This window comes from Neovison vison, chromosome 7 (assembly GCF_020171115.1).
Source record: "Neovison vison isolate M4711 chromosome 7, ASM_NN_V1, whole genome shotgun sequence".
Classification (NCBI taxonomy): Eukaryota; Metazoa; Chordata; class Mammalia; order Carnivora; family Mustelidae; genus Neogale; species Neogale vison.
In genome coordinates this window covers 114,880,829-114,892,271 of record NC_058097.1, presented here as the reverse complement: position 1 = coordinate 114,892,271, position 11,443 = coordinate 114,880,829, and positions in this window count along the sequence as shown.

Below are 11,443 nucleotides of genomic sequence, written 5' to 3'. Positions count from 1 at the left end.
TGAGCCAGGGTGGAAGGACCTCAGACCAAGGCGTGCGAGGACACCTTAGGACCCAGGAGTTTAGGGACACAGCATGACTCTAACTACTTCTCCCACACATAATCTGGGACAGAAATATTCCCACAAGGTTGCTTCCATCAGATATTTAGGGAAAAGGGGTCTTCCCACATCGTAATCTCAAAATCTTTTAAGGATAAAGAACTCCTGTATACTTCACGAGTGAATTGCATAGTTTGTGAATTACATCACACTAAAACAGTTTACTGAAAATAACCTAGAACAAAAATTGAAGATGTTACCTGCCAGGTTAGATAAGAGATACTGGTAAGTGAGAAATAATGACAGAAGGCATGAGTTCTAACGAGGCAAGTGAAATTTCCGACTTTGGTCCAAACAACACTTAGTGATCATCTTTCTTTAATTTTTCTTCCCTAGTCGCCTGGCTGAGCAAACCCCCTGGTACCAGCTCTGTGCTCACATGCTATTAAAAATTTAAAAGAGGGGGCTCCAGGGTGGCTCAATCAGTTAAGATCTGCCTTTGACTCAGGTCATAATCTCAGGATCCTGGGATTGAGCCCTGCATTAGGCTTCCTGCTCAGCAGGGAGCCTGCTTCCCCCTCTCCCTGCTGCGCCCCCTGCTTGTGCTCTCTCTCACTCTCTCTCTTTCTCTGTCAAATAAGTAAATAAAATTTTTTTTATTAAAAATCTAAAAGAACAACAACAAAAATATCTAAAAGAGGTGTGGTGCCTGGGTGGTTGTCGGTTGAGACTCTGCCTTCGGCTCAGGTCATGATCCCAGGGTCCTGGGATGGAGCTCCGCATCGGGCTCTCTGCTCGATGGGGAGCCAGCTTCCCCCTCTCTCTCTGCCTGCTGCTCTGCCTACTTGGGATCTCTCTCTCTCTGTGTGTGTCAAATAAATAAATAAAATCTTCTTTAAATAAATAAATAAAAATCTAAAAGAGGTTACTATGTAAAAGGTTTCCTCTTAGCTGTGAAGTCATTGTGTGGAAGACAACCAGAGCACCTGCCTACAGCCAGTCGGGGCCAGGTCTCTGGGGGAAAATGGTGAGCATAAGGACTACACTGGCTTGAAGGTAAGGAGGAAGATTTTAGTCTTCAAAGATTTCCTGGCCAAACACCAAATTCATCCAAAGTATATACATGTCTAAGTGAAATGGTGCTGTGAAAATATTGGTTCAAAACAAGCCATTTATTACATCTTCTGGCTACATCGCAGCCCCTAGGCTGCTGCTTTATGGAAAGTCTCAAGCTACTGTTGGCTCTGCTGCTTAGGGCCAGCCCAGTCAGCCCCAAAGCCCTAAAGTGAGAAGAGCCCTTGGCCCCAATCTGCCCCAGGGGAGTGACTGATTCCACCTGGAGATCTTAGGAAGGGACCTGGGAGTAGTCGGGGTGGGGACAGCAGGGAGAGACCTTAAACCCTCGGTACACACACCATCCCAGAACCTCATTCTTAAGCATCTTCCTTCCCAGCCAGGTCAGGCCACCATCCTGGGGCTGCTCCCTCACCCCTGCCCAGCCAGCCCAGGGCCTCACCCACTCCTTGGAAGAACACAAAAGGGAAGATTGCCAGCAGCAGGACCAGGAGCAGGAACTTAGCCATCTCCCTCTGGTATGGCAGCAAGATGCACAGGCTGGCTTAAACAGGGAGCAGAGTGACCTGGAAGGGCTAGGACAGATTGTTCTAGAGCCTGGATTTGGCTGCTTTCAAGCTGTGGGCAGAAGCTTCCTTTTATATGCCCACCAATGTTGTAGTTGGCCCGGCCCTTATGATTGCAAAATAGCCTTCAGCAACAACCATCAGGGAATTTTGAAAAAAAAAAAAACGAAAAGAAAAAGGTTGATTACTTACAAGACCTGGACAGGACATGACATACCTGGTGCTGCACAGTGAGGGTGGGCTTGGGGGAGGCAAGTGCCCACACGCATCTGCTTTTATCGGGGTTGACTGTTGGGCTTAGGGTTTTGTGGGCTCAGTCTTTTAGTAAGTTTAAAACATAAGAATGGGAGTTAAAGTGCAGGAAGAGGGGGATAAAAACAGTGGCACAAATGGTCAGTTATCAAAATCAACCAAGTTCTCTTTTTTTAACATTTTTTCATTTGAATTCAATTAATTACCATATAATGTATTATTGGTTTCAGAAGTACAGGTCTGCGATTCCTCAGTCTTATATAATACCCAGTGCTCATTCCATCAGGTGCCCTCCTTAATCTCCATCACCCAGTTACCATCCCTGCACCCCCGTCCCCTCCAGCAACCCACAGTTTGTTCCCTGAGATTTAGAGTCTCTTATGTTTTGTCTCCCTCTCTGATTTCATCTTGTTTTATTTTTTCCGTTCTTCCCTGATGACCCTGTTGTGTTTCCTAAATTCCACATATCACTGAGATTATATGATATTTATCTTTCTGCAGTGACTTATTTCACTTAGCGTAAAACCCTCCAGTTCCATCCACCTCATTACAAGAGGCAAGTTTCATTTTTTATGGCTGCATAGTATTCCATTGTATGTAGGTGTGTGTACACACATACACATTGTATATATATTGTATGTATATATACATTGTATATATATCATTCGTGTGTGTGTGTGTGTGTGTGTGTGTGTGTGTGTATACAATGTGTGTGTGTGTGTGTGTGTATCAGATCTCCTTTATCCATTCATCTGTCAATGGATATCTGGGCTCTTTCCACAGTTTGGCTATTATGGAGATTGCTGCTATAAACACTGGGATGCACGTGCCCCTTCGGATCACTACATTTGTATCTTTAGGATAAATACTCAGTAGTGCGATTGCTGGGTCGTAGGGCAGCTCTATTTTCAACTTTTTAAGGAACCTCCATGCTGTTTTCCAGAGTGGCTGCACCAGCTTGCATTCCCACCAACAGTGTAGGAGGGTTCCCCTTTCTCCACAACCTCACCAACACCTGTCATTTCCTGACTTGTTAATTTTAGCCATTCTGACTGGTGTGAGGTGGTATCTTACTGTGATTTTGATTTGTATTTCCCTGATGCCCAGTGATGTTGAGCATTTTTTCATGTATTTGTTGGCCATTTGGATGTCTGCTTTGGAGAAATGTCTGTTCGAGTCATCTGCCCATTTCTTTATTGGATTTTTTGTTCTTTGGGTATTGAGTTTTATAAGTTCTTTATAAATTGTGGATATTAGCCCTTTATCTGATAAGACATTTGCAAATATCTTCCCCCATTCTGTCAGTTGTCTTTTGGTTTTGTCAACTGTTTCCTTTGCTGTGCAAAAGCTTTTTATCTTGATGAAATCCCAATAGCTCATTTTTGCCTGTTTCCCTTGCCTTTGGAGATGTGTCTAGCAAGAAGTTGCTGTGGCCGAGGTCACAGAAGTTGCTGCCTGTGTGTCCTCTAGGATTTTGATAGATTCCTGCCTCACACTGAGGTCTTTCAACCATTTTGAGTCTATTTTCATGTGTTGTGTAAGGAAATGGTCCAGTTTCATTCTTCTGTATGTGGCTGTCCAATTTTCCCAACACCATTTGTTGAAGAGACTGTCTTTTTTCCATTGGAGATTCTTTCCTGCTTTGTCGAAGATTAGTTGACCATAGAGTTGAGGGTCCATTTGTGGGTTCTCTATTCTGTTCCATTGATCTGTGTGTCTGTCTTTGTGCCAGTACCATGCTGTCTTGATGATTAGAGCTTTGTGATAGAGCTTGAAGTCCAGAATTGTGATGCCGCCAGCTTTGCTTTTCTTTTTCAACATTCCCCTGGCTATTCGGGGTCCTTTCTGGTTCCATACAAACTTTAGGATTATTTGTTCCAGCTCTGTGAAAAAAGTGATGGTATTTTGATAAGGATTGCATGTGTAGATTGGCTCTAGGTAGCATAGACATTTTTACAATATTTGCTCTTCCAATCATTTCTTTGTGTCTTCCTCAATTCCTTTCATGAGTGTTTTATAGTTTTCTGGGTATAGATCCTTTGCCTCTTTGGCTAGGTTTATTCCTAGGTAACTTACAGTTTTGGGTGCAATTGTAAGTGGGATTGACTCCTTAACTTCTCTTTCTTCTTTCTTGTTGTTGGTGTATAGAAATGCAACTGATTTCTGTGCATTGATTTTATATCCTGACACTTTGCTGGATTCCTGTATGAGTTTTAGCAATCTTGGGGTGGAGTTGTTGGGGTTTTCCACATGGAGTATCATGTCATCTGCAAAGATGAGAGTTTGACTTCTTCCTTGCTGATTCGAATGCCTTTTATTTCTGCTAAAGCTAAGGCTTTTCCATGTGGAACAGCAGTGAAAATCAGCCAAGATCTCTGACACAGAAGAGTCTCAGCGGAGGCAAGAGGCCAGGCTCCTTATCTAGTGTGTGGCTGGCTACGTGTTCATTCCAGATGAAATGCCTCGTTGAAATGGATGCCTTGGCCATCAAAGATTAAGTCAGAGACTTGAGTAACAAAAAAAAAAAAAAAAAATTAAAATTAAATAAATAAATAAAAATTAAAACAAAAAACCCCCAGTAAAACAAATATAATGTTATATGCCAATTATATCTCAATTTTCTACAATAATTTTAAAAGAAAATGGGGAAAATAAATGTAAACAAATGAGAGCTGCCAAAGAGCAACTTTGTTTTCCCATGCATTGTTTTACTGAAGTCTCGCTGTTCTGTGCCACTTGAAGAGTGTCACGGGGATGATGCCTCACGTGATACTGGGAAGGGACACGGTATCACCTGGGGAACTGAGGTAAAGAGAGTGGACACAGAAAATAATGATCTGGTCAGATCTCCCTGTGGAAACTCATGCTCTCCAACATCCTGCCAGTGCTTCCTAAGGAGAGGATGGTGGAATTCTTGTCTGATGTTGTACCTGTTCTGTGGTTGGCAATAAACAGGTTTGTTGTTGTTGTTGTTGTTGTTTTTAAGATTTTTGGGATGCGGCAACACTGGAAATTGTCCACAGTGGCTCTGTCATGACAGTAAAATACAATGACGGTGGTAACTGACTGCAAAGCCCCACCTGTGGCTCTGGGATCAGCCAGGAATCAGGAAGAGACCTCACAGACCAGCAAAAGGCGTGATCACCTCACACAGGAATCTACCACCCCAGAACCCTGGCTGGCCTTCCTACATCAGCTCTTCAGGTCCATTGTCCTCAACACCATCCTGTCCTGTCTCTCCCTCAGGGGCACCGGAAGTCACGTGACATGGTGGAACTGGGCTGAGTGGCACATGCCTGTCCCTGAACGATATGTTATGGATGTTTCTTGGCTTTTTTTGGGGGGGGAGGGGAGTCTTCAGAGGTCCACTAGAGGTTGAGAGCTTGACAGATGTCACATACTCAACTTATCTGAGCCCATGAGGGCCTCCCTCCATATTCCTCAAGTTGGGAAAGAGCTAATAGTCCTAATTCATGACTTCAGTCCAAGCTTACTTACTGAATTATTCCTTTTACTCCCAACATGCTCCAGTCCAGAGGATAAATTATGTGACCAGGCTAGTCAGAGGTCACCAGGCAGAGTCTCTGCCCCAGGGCAGGAACCCCCTCCTCTGCCCCATCCACACAGTCACCTTCCAGAACTACCACACTTCCAGGCCCACGCCAGTCCCTGTTGGATCTCCCCCACAACGTGTCTAGGCTGAGACCCAACAAGGCAGTGCCCTGGCCAGAGCACAGACTCAGAAATCGGCCCCAGGCGGGGTGGAAGCCTCATTCCAGCACCCACTGGCTATGAGAGCTTGGCTAGTTATGAATCTATAATCCCTCAGTTTCCTCATTGAGGAAATAGGAAGTATAATAGCACTTACGTCATGAGGTTATTGTGTCAATTCTTCGCATGAAACTTGTGTTCATTTATTCACTAGAGAACCCAGTTAAGGAAAATTTAATTTTAAAGCTTGTGCTAGGAAATATCACAAGCTTAGAGTTCATGATGCCTGGTGTCCGCCTGTGAGGGCAGCAGTCCTGACTTCACCCCTGCATACACACACGCTGACACATACACCCTTCCCCGTGGACAGCCCCCTTCCTTCCCCCACGAGCACACACAGGCCACGGCTACCTTGCCTCTCCCAAAAGCAGACCCCGTCCCTGACCCACCAGCTCCCACCGCATCCATGCTTTACCCTGGGAACCTGCTGCCACTGTCCAGACCAATGACAGGTCACAGCAGCAAGAACAGGAATTACTTGGGGCACCTGGGTGGCTCAGTGGGTTAAGCCTCTGCTTTCGGCTTGGGTCATGATTCTAGGGTCCTCGGATTGAGCCCCACATAGGGCTCTCTGCTCAGTGGGGAGCCTGCTTGCCTCTCTGCCTACTAGTGATCTCTCTCTCTGCCTGCTTCTCTGCCTACTTGTGATATATCTATCTATCTATCTCTCTCTCTCTCTCTCTCTCTCTGTTAAATAAATAAATAAAATAAAAATTATTTTTAAAAAAAAAAGAACAGGAATTACTTGATAAGGCAGTGAACAAGCTGTCCCCCTACCCCCGCCACTGGCCCCACTGAGATTCCCAAATCACTACTGTGAACACGCGTCTTCTTCCCACGCGTCTCTTGTGGATTCCGGTCCGGGTAGTTTCATCCATGATGTGCCACGCAGTCTGATGGAAGGGCTGCTTATCCTGGAACGTTGATTATGAAACCCATATGGATTAACCCCCTGGACCCAGCCCCTAAATCTCTCTCGTTTGGCTTGCCCTGCTCCCTCCCAGCACCCTCCCCCACTGCCAGCACTTTCCTCTCCACCACCAACGGGACCACGAATGCACGCCAGCCATTCTTCACTCCTCAATCACTGCTCAGCAGCCAAGACATGTCCTGCGCAATGCGGGCTTGGGGCGGGGAGAATGCTATGTGGTGGGGAAGGGCAGGCCTCCGGGGCAGAAAGCACTGGGGAAATCGGACTTTGAGTCTTTGTGTCCATTTCTCAGATGACATCACTGTAAACCTTCTTTCTGTTGTACCAGAGTCGGCATGAGCCCACCAGAGCTGCTCTAGTGAGAGAGCTGGGGAGGGAGCAGTCTCATCTGTGATCCTTGTCAGAGCTCCCAAACTTCTCTTTCCCAGCTCCCTCCCCACACAGACACACTCCTTGCCCTCCCTCACCCTACCTTGAGGTCCTCAGCCTGGCCACATGGGGAGGATTCCTCTGTTCTCTACCTTGGCCCCGCTGTAGCCAACACTCTCTACGTTTTGTGCCATCTATGGCTGGATGTGTAGCTGGTTGTGGGAGGTGAGGAGATGAATAACTAGAAGGAGATCAGTCAGAAATTCTTCCTAGGGGACAAGCAACCAAGAGCCTAAAGAATCTTGACTGTCTGATTTGGTCTCCCAACTCACAGGAGCACATAGCCTCTGCTGTCCTACCTTGGAAAAGAGAAGTGTTCCAAGAGAACTCCTCCCCACCAGCGTTCTGAGGACCTTTGCTCAAATCTCCCTCCCCTAGAGTCACTATCTGTTAAAGACCCATGCTGTTGCCCCTGCCTTTTCATATGTTGAAGACCCAACCCAGCACGGGTAGGTATTTTGGAGATGGGCCTTTGTGAGGTAATTAGGTTTAGATGAAGTGAGGAGGCTAGAGCCTCCATGATGGGATTAGCACCCTTGGAAGAGGAGACCCCAGAGAGCCTACAGGTGGTCTACTTGGAAAATTTCTTGTTGGTCCTTCTCTCACTCACACTCAGTCTAAGGGTTCTGTTCTCTGTTCCCTGGAGTTCTGGTCCATTGGAATCTGCAACTCTACCCCTTCCTGGTGCTCCTCCTGCCTTCCTGATCATTATCTCTCACTCCGTCTTGGTCTTCTTCACCGCTGACATTGACACCACTTGACACTGACATTTCCTGGGGTTTCTTCTTCTTTTTTTTTTTTTAAGATTTTATTTATTTATTTGACAGAGAGAAATCACAAGTAGACTGAGAGGCAGGCAGAGAGAGAGGAGGAAGCAGGCTCCCTGCTGAGCAGAGAGCCCGATGCGGGACTTGATTCCAGGACCCTGAGATCATGACCTGAGCCGAAGGCAGCAGCTTAACCCACTGAGCCACCCAGGTGCCCCGTCTTCTTTAGTGTGTTTCTCACACAGTTTTTCTTACAGAAGTTACCAGAAAAAAAAATCTCATTAATTCTCATAATGATAATCATCAAATGCTGTTGGGATGCACTCAACCATCTACTGTACAGGTTGAAGGTCTCGAGTCTTTTATCCACGGTCCTGACATTTTTCTGGATCCTCAGATCTCTCTATCAGGCTTCTTGGTACCATTGCCACCTGACTTTCCCTCTGGCCCACCATATTCACCATGTCCACAGAGAACACCTCGCCCTCCGGTGCAGACGGTTTTCCCCACCAAATTCCCAGTCTAAATGCCTCCAGTTATATCCAAACTGGAAATCTAGGAGTTTGTTCTGTCCACCCCCTACCCAAACCCCATCCGGCCTATCCGTAAGACTTCACCCGCCAAACGTTTTGTAAATCTGCTATCTTCTTCCCATCTCTACTAAAACAGCTTGGCACACAAAGTAACCAATGGCCTTCAGCCTACGTCCTCTCCAGACCCTCTCCCACTCTTTCTTGTTCTTACTTTATCCTTGAGTAATTCTGAACAGCTTGTGGTTGCCCACCTACTCCTTGCCCAGCTCCAAGTCTTTGATCTTACAGTATCTTTTTTCTAGAATGTTGCCACCCACTCTTTCCTTCAGCTGGCTCTAAATAATCCTCATACAATTCACCCAACAAGCATCTCTTAGACCTGTAACCCCTAGATGAGCTTCGGTGCCCCTGATCTGTACTCCCCTAGCATCCCACGTTTACCTTTGTTCCAACACATACCATGTTGTAATGAAGTTATTTGTGTCAGACTTCCTGAAAGACAAGAATGTATCTTACTGCTCAGAGAGTTCTAGCATTCACAGGATATCTGGCAGTAAATACCCAGAAAGGTAAAGAGGGAAACTGTGAGGTCTTCATTCATTCCAGACACAGTATGGACACGTCTTACAGATTATCCTTTTGGAAAGGACCTTACCCCTTGGAAATGTCTATTGAATGAAAAGCTACTCTTTATAGCTCATCAAAACTCCCCTGCAAGAGTTCATCTAAAATGCAGAACTAGGGGCACCTCAGTGGCTCTGTTGGTTAATCGTCTGCCTTCAGCTCAGCTCATGATCTCTAGGTCCTGGGATCAAGCCCTGAATCAGGCTTCCTGCTCAGAGGGAGTCTGCTTCTCTTGCTCTCTCTCTGTCTCTCCTTCTGCCCTCCCCACCGCTCATTCTCTCTCTCCCAAATAAATAAAATCTTTTAAAAAAATAAAATAAAGTAAAATAAAATAAAGAACTAGAATAAGACTCAGACCTAACATCCTGGCACAGCTAAGGGATGAATTTGGAACCACATTTGGAGATCTTCATTCCTCTCTTAAAAGATAAAGAAAAGAATAAACGTGAATACAGTGACTATAGTAGACTCTTCTATGCCCTTCCTTCTTGTAATTTTTAGAGGAGGGTAGTTAAGAGCCAGCAATTGAACTAATTTGTTGGCTACTTCCTACCTCCTTTTGTTCCCCAAAGAGAGCCCAAGTCAGGTGACTCTGGGCCCTTCACAAACCCTCTGAATGGCACCAGAGCACGGAATGTCATTACCTTGCCCAGGGGACAGGCGTGCTTTCTCACAGTTAGGGTGATTAGTGTGTTTCTCTTTTTGCTCTTCCCCCCAGTCCAGCTCTACAAAGGGCTCAAACCTCTTAGTTCCAAGATCCCTTGTTCACAACTCCCTCAGACAAAAATGTGCTGGCAAAGAACTCCACATTAATTCATTTTGGTGAATAGCTCTGTTTAACACTCTCTAATTTGTTTTTTCGGGTGCCGAGAAAACAATCTCACTGTTAATACCATGTGATCTCTCAGCCCATCCTCTAATCACGTCCAGACAGCAAGACCCAGTGTCTGTTTAATGCCTGAGATGTGCTCTTGAGCCATTTTCTTTTACTTCACTCCATTCACCATTTTTAATGCTCCCATTTATTGAGTATTTTTGTAGGTCAGGCAATGTGTTAAGCACTTCCCATGCACTGCAAGGAATCGCCCTCCCCCGGAGCTCGTTGTGACTTGCATCTCGCCCGCTCCTTTAAACCTCTACACAAGTGTTGCCTTCTTGGGGATGTTTAACTTAAACATTGCAACTCCCATTCCTTTCCTCAGAATTCCTTATGCCGGATTTTTTTTTCCCAAAAATGCGTTTTGTTATTAATTTGTTTATCGTCTATCTCTTCTCGTTATGATATAACCTCCATGAAGGCAAGATCTTTGTTTTGATGCTTGTTTTTTGTTTGAGTTTTTTGAGAGGTCCTTTCTTTTCCATGACTGAATCCCCGGCACTCAAGATAATACCTGGGATGTAGTCAATATTCGGTGTTTGTGGAACACATGAAGGATCACCGCAGTCGCATGAAGTTCACGGGTGAGATAACTGAGGTCATAGATGATAAACGACTTGCCAAACAGCTCCTGGAGCCAGCGTTCCATGTCTGTGTCAGCCCAAGCTTCTCTCCACCACATACATTCCCTCGGCAACTTGTGTCTCTCTGCCACGTCATGTGTGTCTCTTCCCTGCTCCTTTCCAATTCTCCATTTCTTTTCTTTACCTTTCTACTTCCATATCTCTCTTCCCCATTCAGCTTTTTACTCCTCTGAATTCTACTTCTCCTGACTTCCTCTGTTTGAACCACTATCCCCCTCTACCTCTCTATTCAAGGAGATTCCAAAATGTGATTCTACAAGTTAGTTCAAAAGCAATTCATGCTGATGAATTAGTCCTCACTAAATACAAATACAAAAGACAGGTTTCTTTTTTTTTTAAGATTTTATTTATCTATTTTACAGAAAGAGAGAGAATACAAGCAAGGGGAGCAGCAGGCAGAGGGAGAGGGAGAAGCAGGCTCAACAAGTCAGGAGCCCCATGTGGGGTTGGATCCCAGGATCCCGGGACCATGACTTGGACGGAAGGCAAATGCTTAACCGACCGAGCCACCCAGGTGCCCCCAAAAGACAGGTTTCTATGTCATTTTTACAGAGCTTTTTAACAGAATAATAACCATTGTTTAAAGTACCCAATGTTTGATTAGATTGCCATCCCAACAAAGATTTAACATTTCCCCTGTTCTTGGACATCTAGATTGTTTCCAATTTTTTGTGGATAAAAGAAATGTTATAATAGAGTTCTTTTGCATATATATATATACATATATATATATACTTTTTACCCATGTATTCATTTTAAACAGATGACATAGATCATTCATGCACATGATTTTTTTTTTTTTTTTTGGTGCCAAAACTCAGGAATGAAACACGCATGTGATTTTAGAAAGTCACGCTGGGTGAGTGAGGTCAACCTCATGGGGGTGTAAGACCATCCTCCTTTCTATCCCATTTTTGAAACTGTGATTAGAGATCC